Source organism: Salvia splendens, chromosome 14, assembly GCF_004379255.2.
Source record: "Salvia splendens isolate huo1 chromosome 14, SspV2, whole genome shotgun sequence".
NCBI lineage: Eukaryota > Viridiplantae > Streptophyta > Magnoliopsida > Lamiales > Lamiaceae > Salvia > Salvia splendens.
Genome location: NC_056045.1, coordinates 7,240,282 through 7,253,009, shown reverse-complemented (window position 1 = coordinate 7,253,009; position 12,728 = coordinate 7,240,282). Strand labels below are relative to the sequence as shown.

General features: G+C 34.1%; 3 long non-coding RNA genes across 3 annotated transcripts; 1 reads left to right on the top strand and 2 right to left on the bottom strand.

Annotated features, from left to right (window-relative positions):
- Positions 1–3,697: 3,697 nt before the first annotated feature.
- On the bottom strand, positions 3,698–4,880 carry LOC121764874. Its single transcript, XR_006042645.1, has 2 exons — positions 4,704–4,880; positions 3,698–4,623 (listed from the first exon to the last, which is right to left on the bottom strand). It is a non-coding gene; the product is annotated as an uncharacterized LOC121764874 (long non-coding RNA).
- Positions 4,881–7,648: 2,768 nt separating this feature from the next.
- On the bottom strand, positions 7,649–10,240 carry LOC121763950. Its single transcript, XR_006042529.1, has 3 exons — positions 9,705–10,240; positions 8,257–8,327; positions 7,649–7,692 (listed from the first exon to the last, which is right to left on the bottom strand). It is a non-coding gene; the product is annotated as an uncharacterized LOC121763950 (long non-coding RNA).
- Positions 8,338–10,246, top strand: LOC121763949. The gene is made up of 2 exons (XR_006042528.1): positions 8,338–9,309; positions 9,394–10,246. It is a non-coding gene; the product is annotated as an uncharacterized LOC121763949 (long non-coding RNA).
- Positions 10,247–12,728: the final 2,482 nt, after the last annotated feature.

Genomic DNA, 12,728 nt, shown 5'->3' with positions numbered 1-12,728 from the left:
TATACAAATTTATCGCACCCCCGAACTTGAAAATCCTGGATCCGCTACTGATTAGTACTTAGATTGTGGCATAACAATTTTTTTGTACAGTAGTTTAAAAATGAGAGTAATCTGGTTTTGAGGGGTAATGCAATTGAAATTCGTTACACATGTGACCTTGACATGTCAACTACCTAAATTCTTGTGTTCGGTTGCGTAACTTTCCTCTTGATGCCTTATAAAGTGGTGGTTAGTTAGGCAAGGATGGTTTAGCTATGGCATATGTGTTAACTGTTAACCAACCTTTTTTTCTAATGAAATCCAATTATGAAGCTATTGAAGTAGATCCATAGATAGCATAGATAACTATCTATATAGAAAATTGTAAAATACCTTGAATCCTTAAATTTCTAGTCGGCTTGGTTATAGATTATAGCAATTTTGTGCATTTGGGGCTACAAATCTCATATTCATATATGGTCAACTAAAAATGCTACTGTAAGCGAAATTTGTATTGGTGTTTGCAAAATGAATATGCCTCTTTAGTGAAGATTAAAATAAATAATTGATGAGTTGATGGCCATGGGTGTGGAGTGAATTGGAATTCACTATTGTCTTGAAAATATTACGTGGTGTGGGCTTGCCAAATTTAATGGTAGACAACAACACCACCTCACTACTTAATAGTCTTGTCATCATTCTCAAATCATCAATATTCATCTTGCAAAGTTCTGACCACAAGTTTAGTGTGTCCCATTTCATTATTTTCAATCACCAAACAGTCTCATGTTGGAGTAGCCAATTCACTTTAATGTGGATGTTGGAAGGGTCATCTTGTCAAATTATTCAGCTTTTCACTTTGCTTTCAACTTTTGATGGGAGTTTGCAAAATAATATGTGACACAATGTGATATGTTCTTTGATTTCCATTTAACAAAGTAAGATATCTTACTCCCTCCGTCTCAAGATAGCATCAATTTCTTTAGCAAAAGAATTAATGAATTGATATTAAAAGATTAAGTTAATAGAGAATAAAATTTATAAGAGAATTAAGTAAAACAAAATAAAATTTTGTCAGAAAATTGAACTATGTAAATAATTTGGGTTGATCCAAAATAATATATGTATGGTTCAATTAATTTGAGTATCAAAGACTATAATGTCATATTGATATATTCTGAAGTGACTACTTCTAGATAAGTGTAATTAGATAATACTCTCTTTGTCTCATTCAAGATGTCCACATTTTTTAGTGATACGAGATTTTTGGAGAAGTTGTGAGGTAGATTAAGTAGAGAGAAAAAATATAATTGAATATTTTAATGTGCAAAGAGGAGATGGGGATTTATTTTCAAATATAAAAAAGTGGACATCTTGACTGGTATAGATTAAAAAGGAAAGATAGATATATTGAGGGAGACAGATGAAGTAATTAATTCAAAATAACTCATTTGACAATCTGTACATATATAAAAGGCGAGTTTTGGCCTTCTTTTGAAATATTTATATGCTTTGTCCTCATTCTGAAATATTTATAAGTTATGGACCGATTTTGAATATTTATGAAATAAATTTGAATATTTATAAGTAACTCTCATGAATATTTATTTAGATATTTTAATGAGCGCTTTGACCAATTCTTAATGCACTACAATGAGTAACCGACGGTTACAAATTTTGTAACCTCTATTGTCTTCATTTTATAATTTATGATGTTTTAATTCCATGATCTCCATGTCCTAATTTTGTGCCTATAAAAGGCATAGAGTTGTGGATGAATTACACTAACAAAAACATTCTCCATCCTCTCTCAAGCTCTCAACATTTTATACACATTTTAGGAATATTGCTTTGCTTGATTTTTGGAGCCCATCAGGTTCGTAGGTGCCTAACGGATTTGAGATGTTATATATGTTAGGAGGAAGTCGTTTCATATTTGAGGATAATATGTCAATCCGAGAGCACTAACCGTGATGCAATTTGTCTTGCGGAAAGAGGGTTTTTCTTGACTAATTTTCATTGTAATTTCCTTTCATTTAATGTTGTTATTTTTCTTTGATTATAATAGTTAGAGTACCGCGTGTATATTGTTTGAGAATTATATCCCAATATTGTAGGGGTTGGCAGCGGAAGCGTGCATTCAATTGATCACATAATATCTTGATCTATTTAGTAGATTATTTAGACAAAATCTATTCGCGTAATTCTCACATGTATCATGCTCATAACTTGAATTTAATCATGCTTTAGCGTAATTGAAACCTAAAACATGCTTACTACGGAATTAGCCAATTAACCTCGTTGATTCTCCAAAGAATCGAAGTTGGCTAGCGCCTTCTCCACGTGATGATCTTGAGTACTAAAACACGGATCTTCTGACTGGTTCCCGGACTGTAAACTAATATCAGTGTGGGCTGATCTCACCAGAATACTAGGACTTGAATAAAGAAGACGGAAACTGCTCACGGAGGGAGCTGAAAATCATCCCTCTTCCACAAAGAGAGGGGGACGGAAATTATGACAATAATTAAGTCTATTTTCTGTCTCCTTTATTCTCCTATTTATATTAAGTCACATATTGGGCCCAGTCACGGATCTATGGAAGAATTTGGATATGGCCTCCCCCAATTAGCTTCTTACTAATTAAATTGAATTCACAATTTAATATAAGCTTATATTGGAATATTACGAGCAACTCTACAGAAGTAATATTGCACTGCCCATCCAAATCCGAAATTACAAGTATTCTGGGTTTTCATTTGTTTGTCGTTCATTTTCCGTGCTTAAGATAGAAACGTCCATTAATTAATTAATGTCTGCTATGAACTTAATTAATTAACATATTATTAACTCCAAGAGTGGACTTAGCAAGAAACGCTTATTTATTATTCATAGAGTAATCAAACTCCAACCAGCTAGGTTCCGAATAATAAAACCTTGTTTCGAGCTCCTCTTGTGGACGTTATCAAACGAGACTCACCTCGCGCACGATTCAATATAATAGTAATCCTAGCACCGCTAGATATTAATTACCACTACCCAATATACCAGGATTCTTGGGTTGCGAAAAAACCCGCACCATTTGGTAAGTCAAAGTAGTGCATAATCAATTCTGTATGCTCAATGCTAACGTACATTGATTAAGAAATTAATTATCAAGATCTCGTCTTTCAGTAGATAGCATAAAGACTCGTCTTGCTGTTAGATCCAATTCAGTTCTATACCACACCAAGTCACCTTATTTCAGTAAGGCTTAGAAATATTCGGACTGACATTGCAACCTTTCACGATAGATAGTCTAGGCCTATCTAGGTTGTGAAATTCTTATTTTTCTTTGTTCAGAACTGACCATGTTACCTTAAAGTGGACGACGCCCACAACCGGTCTACTAAAACAAAGACTTAGACTTTGTTACTTTGCTTATACATTTAAATATGTAATAAACATTCATTAAATGTAAAACATAACAACATTATGACAAAATTAATATATTGCATCCATTGGAAAATAAAATATAGAGTTTTACAGTATTCAATAACTCGAAAGGTGATTTTTAGTATACAAACTTTAACAATTTCTTACAATTCTTAGAGAGGGAAGAATTCTAACATCCTTAGCTCGAAACATGCATAATATTTTTCTTCACCTTTACATAATTTATTATTTTTGTATATTTAGTTGTTCAAACAAAATAAAATAGTCTGTTACTAAATTTTGGTTTACTAATAATACTATTATTGAAATTAGGATCTAACACTTAATTTTTATGGGATACAATTGATTTTATATGGAGAGACTCCATATTTTTACAAAAAGAAAATTTGTAGTATTGATAATTGTAAAGTACTAGCTTAAAAAATAGTATAGATGTTTCATGATCCAACAAGCCACGTTTAAAAGTGCAATAAATAAAGATAAACGCTCCAACATTCAAAAGGCTATCAATATTCATTAATGTAATAATGTTAATTCAACCTATTAATGTAATTTTTTGTGTAGTTTATCATTTGAATTTTTTTATGGTCATAATTTTGACGTTTTGAATATTATGAGTTACGATTCATTATTCTGTTAAAAGTGTTATTTACATTATTTTTAGTAGAGAAATATGAAGGATTGTTTTAAACATATTTTTAAAAAATGTCAACACTTGATATAGTCTCTTCATCATTGCCCAAATAATTTTGTTTGTCTTGATTCCATTTTAAATATGTTTAATTTAATGTCTTTAGGTGTAAAATAAATTGAGGAGTATACATTTATTAATATTTTATTATATAGTATATTTATCTATTTTAAATCTTAGATATAGTTATATTATTTCTTATTTTAATTAATCAATTAAAAATTTAAAATGGTATGATGAAAAAATATTCTATCTAGTTAAAGGTTGAATTTTCAGTTCTAGATATCTCGGAATAACTACATGCTGTGAGGACTTATGAACTCAATTAAGTATAATTTCAAATACCGAATTCACAACAAATACTGAAAATAACCTGTTGACGGGCAATGTAATCAGCTTTAATCGAAGCAATGGACTGCAAGAGCTCCGGCAGAGGCAGAAGCTTCGCCACCTCCCTCACCGACGCCTCCTTCGCCTCCACCCCTAAATCCTCCGCCATCATATTGTTATCCTTCTCTCTGCGAAATCAATCCCTCGAATTAATCAAATTCCGCGAAAATGTACGGACAAATGGCTGAATTCAGAGAATTCAACTCACATTTCAATCTCGACTCGCTCGGATAGAAACGCAGCGCCCTGTCAAACTACAATCGAACTCAACGGAACAGATTCGAAATTCTGCCAGTTCATCACCGCCATTGAAGCATATGTCCATGAATTTCAACAATAACTCAGCTGTGTGTGTTTGTGTGTTTTAGAGAGAGAGAACGCGAACAACGATTGACGGTTATAACGGTATTCGATTTATTTTTATTTAGAGCAAAATATAATTCGCCAAAAATTAATAAAATCATGAATTCATAAAATGGGACCACTAAACGGGCCGATAACTCAGGCCGTGATCTATCACACTACTGTCGCTAAGCACAAGAACAGTTTGGGCTGGGCTAACCCGATTGTTGGGCCTCTAGTTGGGCGGTCCTAACTTGCGTTTAATATTTATGATATAATAATTTCATTTTCATTAACGAAATGTGTCTATTTTTTTTACCACATTTTAAATTCGCCAGAAATACTTATATGTATTAATAATTTGTAATTTAAGCGACCAATATCCTTCAGACAGTTTATTAAACCCATGGAATACCCACATTGCATAATTATGTCTTTTCAATTATCATGAACAATTATTAATAGAGATGTTTAAAGTGTTCGAATTCAGTAGGAAAATGTAGCAATTAGTTACGTACTAATAACTTTCTAAGTAATACTCCATCTCCTTTGTTAATTGAGTTATTTCTTTTTTTTCACCCATTTTAGAAAATGATAAAATAAAATAAGAGAGAATAATACAGAGAAAAGTCTTATTTATATTATTTTCACATTTATTTTATTTTTTTATTTTAACTATTTATTGATATTATTTTATCAAAATAAATGTAAAAAAGAAACGAATCAATTAATGGAAAACAGAAAGTATTGATTTGGGAGGGCAAAATAAATGGCTCAATCCCAATAAAGTTAGCACCTTACTGAGAAAGGTTGAATATGATACTTTGACCGAATCACCACACATATTACTTTATTTTTATAGTATATATAATCTTTTTTTAATTCGATACTGGTACTATTCAAGACTAATTAGAGTTTGTAATTTTTAAAATAATTTATAGGGGAACAAACACTAAATTTTTGATGCAACGTTTCACAATGGTGGATTGTACAAAACCATACAAATTGCAAAATTATAGTCCGTTGATAGTGATTCCCAAACAATGATAGCAATTAGCAAGAACATATACTTTGGAATCTTCTCTTTTCTTTGTCATAAAACATAGATATTTCAAATATGATTAGTATACAGAATTAAAGGCAGAAATTTGCATCTTACAATGATCACTCTTTTTATTTAAAAACTAACAAATCGCTAACTTTCGATGTTGGTTTAGTGCAAATTTTGCTACTATCATTATCATGGAAAACAATATACTCCGGAGTATAATATTATGATAAGATATATGGATAAAATGATTTATGAACAGGTGACAGATCATTAATATTTCAATGCAACTATTTTTTATATATAAAGAATACATTGTTTTAGTTAAGTCCAAGAATACGTAATGGCTTTGAATAAAGTCTTATTTTGTCCTAATATCTAGAAGATGCAATTCAATTTTATAAGAATTTCAAAAATTAAAATTCAATCTTTTACTTTGGAAGTATGGAAATTTTAATTTTAATTTGCAAGGTATTTTAAGATTATGTTTACTTATCAATATTTATATTATAAATATTTCATAATTTCGGATTGTTATTATACTTCTAGTATATATATAAATGATTGATTAATCACCGATCATGATGGTGGTGGTGGTCCAAAAATTTAATTTGAAATCATTGAGATTTTGTGTTTGTATTCTATTCTAAAAGCATGATTTTATTTTATTATATACGAAAAGTGTATCAATAACACTATACTAAAATTTGTCACAAAAATGGAAACCATTGCTTTTTAACTCGATAATTAATTTCTATATTAATGGGGTTTCTTTAGAATAAAGTCAATTAATCTACCACTAATAAAAAGCGACCAATTTTGCATCACATATAACGAATTATTAACTTTATAAATTCAGGGTTATAAACGAGTCGAGTGAAGTCGATATTATATGTTAGTATTATTTAAGGACTTATATTCTTAATTTTTTTATTCAATTTTAAACTCATCTACATGCCTCTATTTATTTAGTCACGTTGAATTTGTCAATCTTTGAAATTTGAAATTCCATCTAACTTAATAAAGTATATTTTCATGATTTGACTAACTCTATCTTGATTTGTATATTTGCAATCAATTGCGTTTATATATAAAGAATCTAAAGAAAACTTTTTAAGTCTAACTTAAATTGTGTCTCCACTCAACTTATCAAGAAATTAAATTCCACAAAATTAGCGAGTTCGAATTATTTATTTATTTTGTAATTCGAAATATTGACATGATTTTAAAGAGTGGAAAATGTATGCACCTCGAGCGCAATTGATGGCCTATTATAAATTACTCTCTACTACAGCTATTTATTTGATGATTAAAAATCCCAAATTAAGTATGAGTATATATATTTAATGCCAGTGTATTAAATAATCAGAATCAGAAGTCAACGAAGTAGATACTGTATTTGATTTTTTGGCGTGTGGGACATAGAAATGTTGTTCCAAAATTTATTAGTCAATTATTGACGCAAGGATAATAAATAAAAAATAAATCAATTATTGACGCAAGGATAATAAATCACGACCGCATTTTCTAAGGATAGAAAACACGGTTGATCGCGACTAGGGGAGGACTAAAGAAGCGGGGAAGAAAAGGGAAAAACAACACAACTCGACCATAGCTCCAAACAAATGGGAAAAGCTCGAAATAAAATCAGAGTTTTAAACAAAATAGATTTGAGTCTTTTAAGATGCACAACGGAAGCAAATGAACGCGGTTCCATGTATGAAGACATGAACATCTGAGAGTCAAAATCTGACTGAATTAAATGTCTTGTCTCAATAGCACTTCCTCCACCACTTCGCTGCTCAACCTGCACATTTAGAAATATATGCAGGGCTGAGTACAAAGAGTACTCAGTGAACACATTGCCGAAAATTACACATATACATTTGAAAATATTGTCAAGCCATCATCAAAGTAACACTCGGGGTGTTGTTGAAATGACCCGAGCTTACTAAAAATATCATATTGGGTTGCAATCCCTTTTTCCGGTACTTAGCCATATCTGATCACATTGTGCCGTCGAGATGGTGTTCTCGCACGGTCACCTTCTCTGCCCATCATGTCAGAGGTATCCTTGTGCCGGGAAGGTGGCCACCTTCCACGGTCACCTGCTCTGCCCAACATGTCAGAGGTAGCTTGTGTACACTAGTCCGAGCGGGGACACCACCCTCACTGGGACCCGAATTCGACTTATATCATCATTCATAATTCACTTGGCCTTAGCCAAACAGATAGACATCATACAAAAACATTTATGGCAAGACAACATCACTTGAAACAACAACGAACATAGGTTCGAGTTTTCATAAAATATCACCTCAAAATAATTTACATTTTTATCCACATTAGTATGTAGGATAAGAAAGTTCACCTTGATCGTTTAGTTCCCTTAACTTGAATCTTTCGTTCCGACTTTACTTGCGAACGTAACCTTTTTGAAAACTTCATAATATAATAATGCACTAATTAGACTAAGGACAAATCTACTTAAATTAGAATACATGCCTCATAATAAATCTCCTTTTCTTACTTCACTTATCTTTAAGAAATTTCTTAAACTCATATATTATTTGATGCGTGTTCATCCACTATTTTCGGGCTTCGACTAAATTGGACCTACGTATCTTTTTACTTTGAAAATTAATTCCAAGATTCATTTTAGTTTGATTACATCATTTGAAGAAATCATAAACCAATAATTAAAGTAAACAATAATGAAATCTTATTTTCAAACTTAGGCTAAAAATTAATACCAGATTTGCTCCCAAAAGATATTATTTTCTACTAGATGAAGGCCCTCTTTCATTTTCAGCCCAAAACATAAATAATTTCGGAATTGGGCTTCCCTCTATTAAACAGCCTTCATGAATTAACGAATTTGGGCTTATCTTATTTCCTCACTCCCTCGCCCAAGTATGAAAATTAGCCCAAGTAAATAAAAACACTAGCCCAACCATTAAGCCCATTTAAAGAAAACCTATGTTATAATACCCAAGTCTTCTTCTTCCTCCCCAATTCACCAAAATGAACACTCTCCCCCCTCACACATTGCCGCCGCCGCCAGCCTCCCTCCGGTGCCGCCGTCGCGCCCGTCGCCTCCGGCGGTGGTCCTTCCTCCTCCTCCTTCTCTCTTTCTCCCTTCTCTCACTCTCTCTATTCCTCTCCAGCCTCACGCCGCCGCCCTCTCTCTCCCGATCCGCCGCCGCCGCCGCCGCTGATCTGTCTCCGTCGCCTCCTTCCTCTCCTCCTCCTCCTCCTTTCTTTCCCTCGGCTCCCTCTTTCTCTCTCGGATTTGCCACCGCCGCCGCCGCCACTGTGCATGCACAGGTGGCGACTTCGGCCTCCTCCACGCCTCGAGCTGCCGGAGCAGTTTCCCGGCGCCACTCCAGCCCCGGCCGCCGCCTCCTCGCCGAACTCCCGGAAGGTAAATATTTAATTTCTTTCTCTTCCTTTTTTTTCTATAAAGGTTTAATCTTTCATTTATGTGTTTTGTGTTTTAACTTTGTAGAATTGTCAAGATTTTATTGAAAGACATAATAGGGGTGTGGGCTGCCCTCGTCGTCTCCGGGCGGCTGAGCTCGCTGCCGGAATCCGGCAGACTCATAGAGATAAGTTTTTCTTCTTCTTTCTAGTTATTAAGGCACTAGGATTTTATTTTATTTCCATTTACTGAATTTGATGAATTTGGAGTATATGCCTTGTTATATGGATGATTTAATGGTAAAATACACTATATTGTTAACTTGGGGGTGGGCAGATTTTATTTCCAAATATATGCAGGCTTACATATATAAATGAAAGGAAATGTTTGTTGTTTACCTTGTTGATGCAGAAAGTAAAGTGTTGGGTTGTCGTTTTTTTTTAGTTGTGCAATCTCCATCGGACTCCTCTATCTTTTGTGAGTTGGTGTGTGCAGAGAAAATAGACTGTGTGGTGATGATGTGGGGGTGAATAAAAGAAATTGATTGTATCTCTAGATGCGTACTCACCAAGGCAGTGAAAGTGATATGCATACTCAGCAAGTTGCCTACCTATTCTTATCTCAAATTATTCTCCTTCGTCAGGAAGGGATATGATTTGCATGCACTAATTAAATGCAGCATTTAATGCTGTGTCTGAAAAAAAATCGATCCTATCAATCTTTTATTTTTTTTATTTTATTTTTATATTAAAGTAATTGTTTTAGTATTTGTTCACTTGTTCATTTAATTTGGTGTGGGTATGATTGGTTCAAGTTTGTAGCTGTCCGCGTTGAAGTTTTCGATTTTTCTTAGAACGCAGGATGTATAGATTAAATTTTGTTTGACTTTTGCTGGATGTATCGGACATTAAAATTTTAATTATGGAACCTGATTCTTTTATTTTATATATATATATATATATATATATATATATATATATATATATATATATATATATATATATATATACTTGGCTAATGTCGGAAACAACTATAACGACAATCTATCGTAGTTCGAATTTAATCGCATAAAAAGTCACTTATATAGATAATCAAGCTAATAATATAGTTTATAATAATATCGGCTTAGCGGGTCGTTACATTATCGCAGAAGTAGTCGCGTACTAACCTTGCGGCGGCTTCCTCCTGGTTGCGATGGATGTATGTCCGGGAGCATCGTGGAGGCGGCACGGCTTCCTCCGCCTCTCGGCGTCGATCTTCTTCAAGTGATTGTTCCATTAGTTGAGGCATTTGATCAAAAGGATCCATTTGTTTGAGTTGATTTAAGATGAAATTGGAGTGGTTAAAGAGAGGATTTGAGAGGAATAGATGTGTGTTTGTGTGTGAAATGAGTATGAAATAGGATTATTTATAGAGTAAATAAATAAAAAAAATAAAAAAGAAAATAAAAAATTAACGGTAACATTACCGTTTAAAAACAATTTTTTTTTATTAAAATTCGATTTTTTTTAAAAAAAAAGAATTATTGCGTCATCCGTGACGACGCCCACTCGCAGGCCAGCGAGTGGGCGTCACGCATGCATCGAGGGCGCGACACGTCGCTCGGGCGCGTGACGGGACGGCGCGTCCCTTGTCTCGCTGCTACGGGCTACGAGACGGGCTGGGGACGGGCAATGGGACGGGACGAACGTTGCAACGCGTCCCGCGGCGGAACCGACCCTCCGGGACGGAACGCGAGCCGATCGCGGGACGCGTAGTGGATGCTCTTATTAGGTTCAAACACGGGACGGCGCGAATATCACGCAGAGAATGATTGATCTACATTGAGCTCTGGGTCCCTAAATTTCGTTCATGGTATTTTTTTAATAAACATCATAACATTTCAAAATTGATTTACCATTTTACATTCTGTTCTTCTATGTCCAAAATAAAATTGAATATTAAGAGTATCCACTGTAATGCAGACGTCCCCAATAGCCCCGTCCCCGTTTTTTTATCGGCGCCCAAAAAAAAGGTTTCCGACACTATAAAGCGGACACTTCCAATAGCCCCGAAATTTTATAACCAATTTTCATTTTAATTACACAAAATTCGAAACTGCTTCTTTCTCTCTTCTTCCTTCTTCCTTCTCCAATCTCCCTCTAAACCCTAAAAATGTCGGAAATTTGAAAAAAAACGCAGGGGGCTGCCGGCGCGCCTATAGGCGCGGCGATCGGGGACCGACGCGTCCTCGCACAAAACACGCCGAAGCCTCTTCCGCCCCGGAAATTTTGTCCGCCTCGGGGCGACATCTTCCCTACTATAATCCGGCGGGGCGGCCGGCGCGCCGCTCCCGTAGTGGATACCCTAATAATCTCAGTTCTACATACCTATATATATATATATATAGGTGTGATCAAATACAAACTCTCTAAAATACAAACTATGTCACCGGAGTGTACAAATTATGTCAACGGACTGTACAAATTCTGTCACCGGGTGTCGATGTCAACGGAATGTACAAATTATGTCACCGGGGGGATGTACGGAGTGTACAAATTCTGTCGACGGGGGGTGTCCAAATTCTGATTTTTCGATGTCAAAATGTTGACATTAGAAAAATCTCTTATATTAACCATTTATTAATTGTATTAAGTGAGTATGATTAAAGTTTGTATAGTTTGTATTTTAGAGAGTTTGTATTTTATTACACCCCTATATAGATATATATATATATATATATATATAGAGAGAGAGTTGTGATCAATGTCGAACCAATTTTAAAGACCGAACTAGAGACCAAATCTGGGCCATTAGATTTAGTTTATTTGATGAGATGTGCTGTTGTGTAAATTTTTCGGTCTTCATTACAGGCCCATTTTACTTCATTGTATAGGTTTATTACTTCATTCCGTACGCAATACCTTGAAACTACAACATGTTTTTACTTTCTTCCAGTAGGTTTTGAAATGATTCAACATATGTTTCATTTGAATTCATTGACCTGAGTTTTTACTTTATTTACATTAAAAAATACAATTTATTCAAGTAAGTTTATTACTTCATTCAGAAACGTTATTACTTCATTGGATAAGGTTTTTACTTCATTCCAGTAGGACTTCAAATGCTTCTACACATACTTCATTCCAATAATTTATTACATCATTCCATGTGTTTATTATACCATATTAGCGTTGTGGCGATGGTGATAGATATTGTAGAGAGAAAGAACGGCACGCGACGGCGAAACCGCATTTACGTACTGGAATGAAGTAATAATCCTACTGGAATGAAGTAAAAACCTACTGGAATGAAGTTAAATCTTCGTAACATGTTAGTATGACTTATTTACCTTCGGATGAATTAAAATAGGCTCGTGATGAAGGCGAAAATAATTGATAAATTTGTGTCCAGAGCCATTGTCCTAGTGGCAAGGAGCTTAG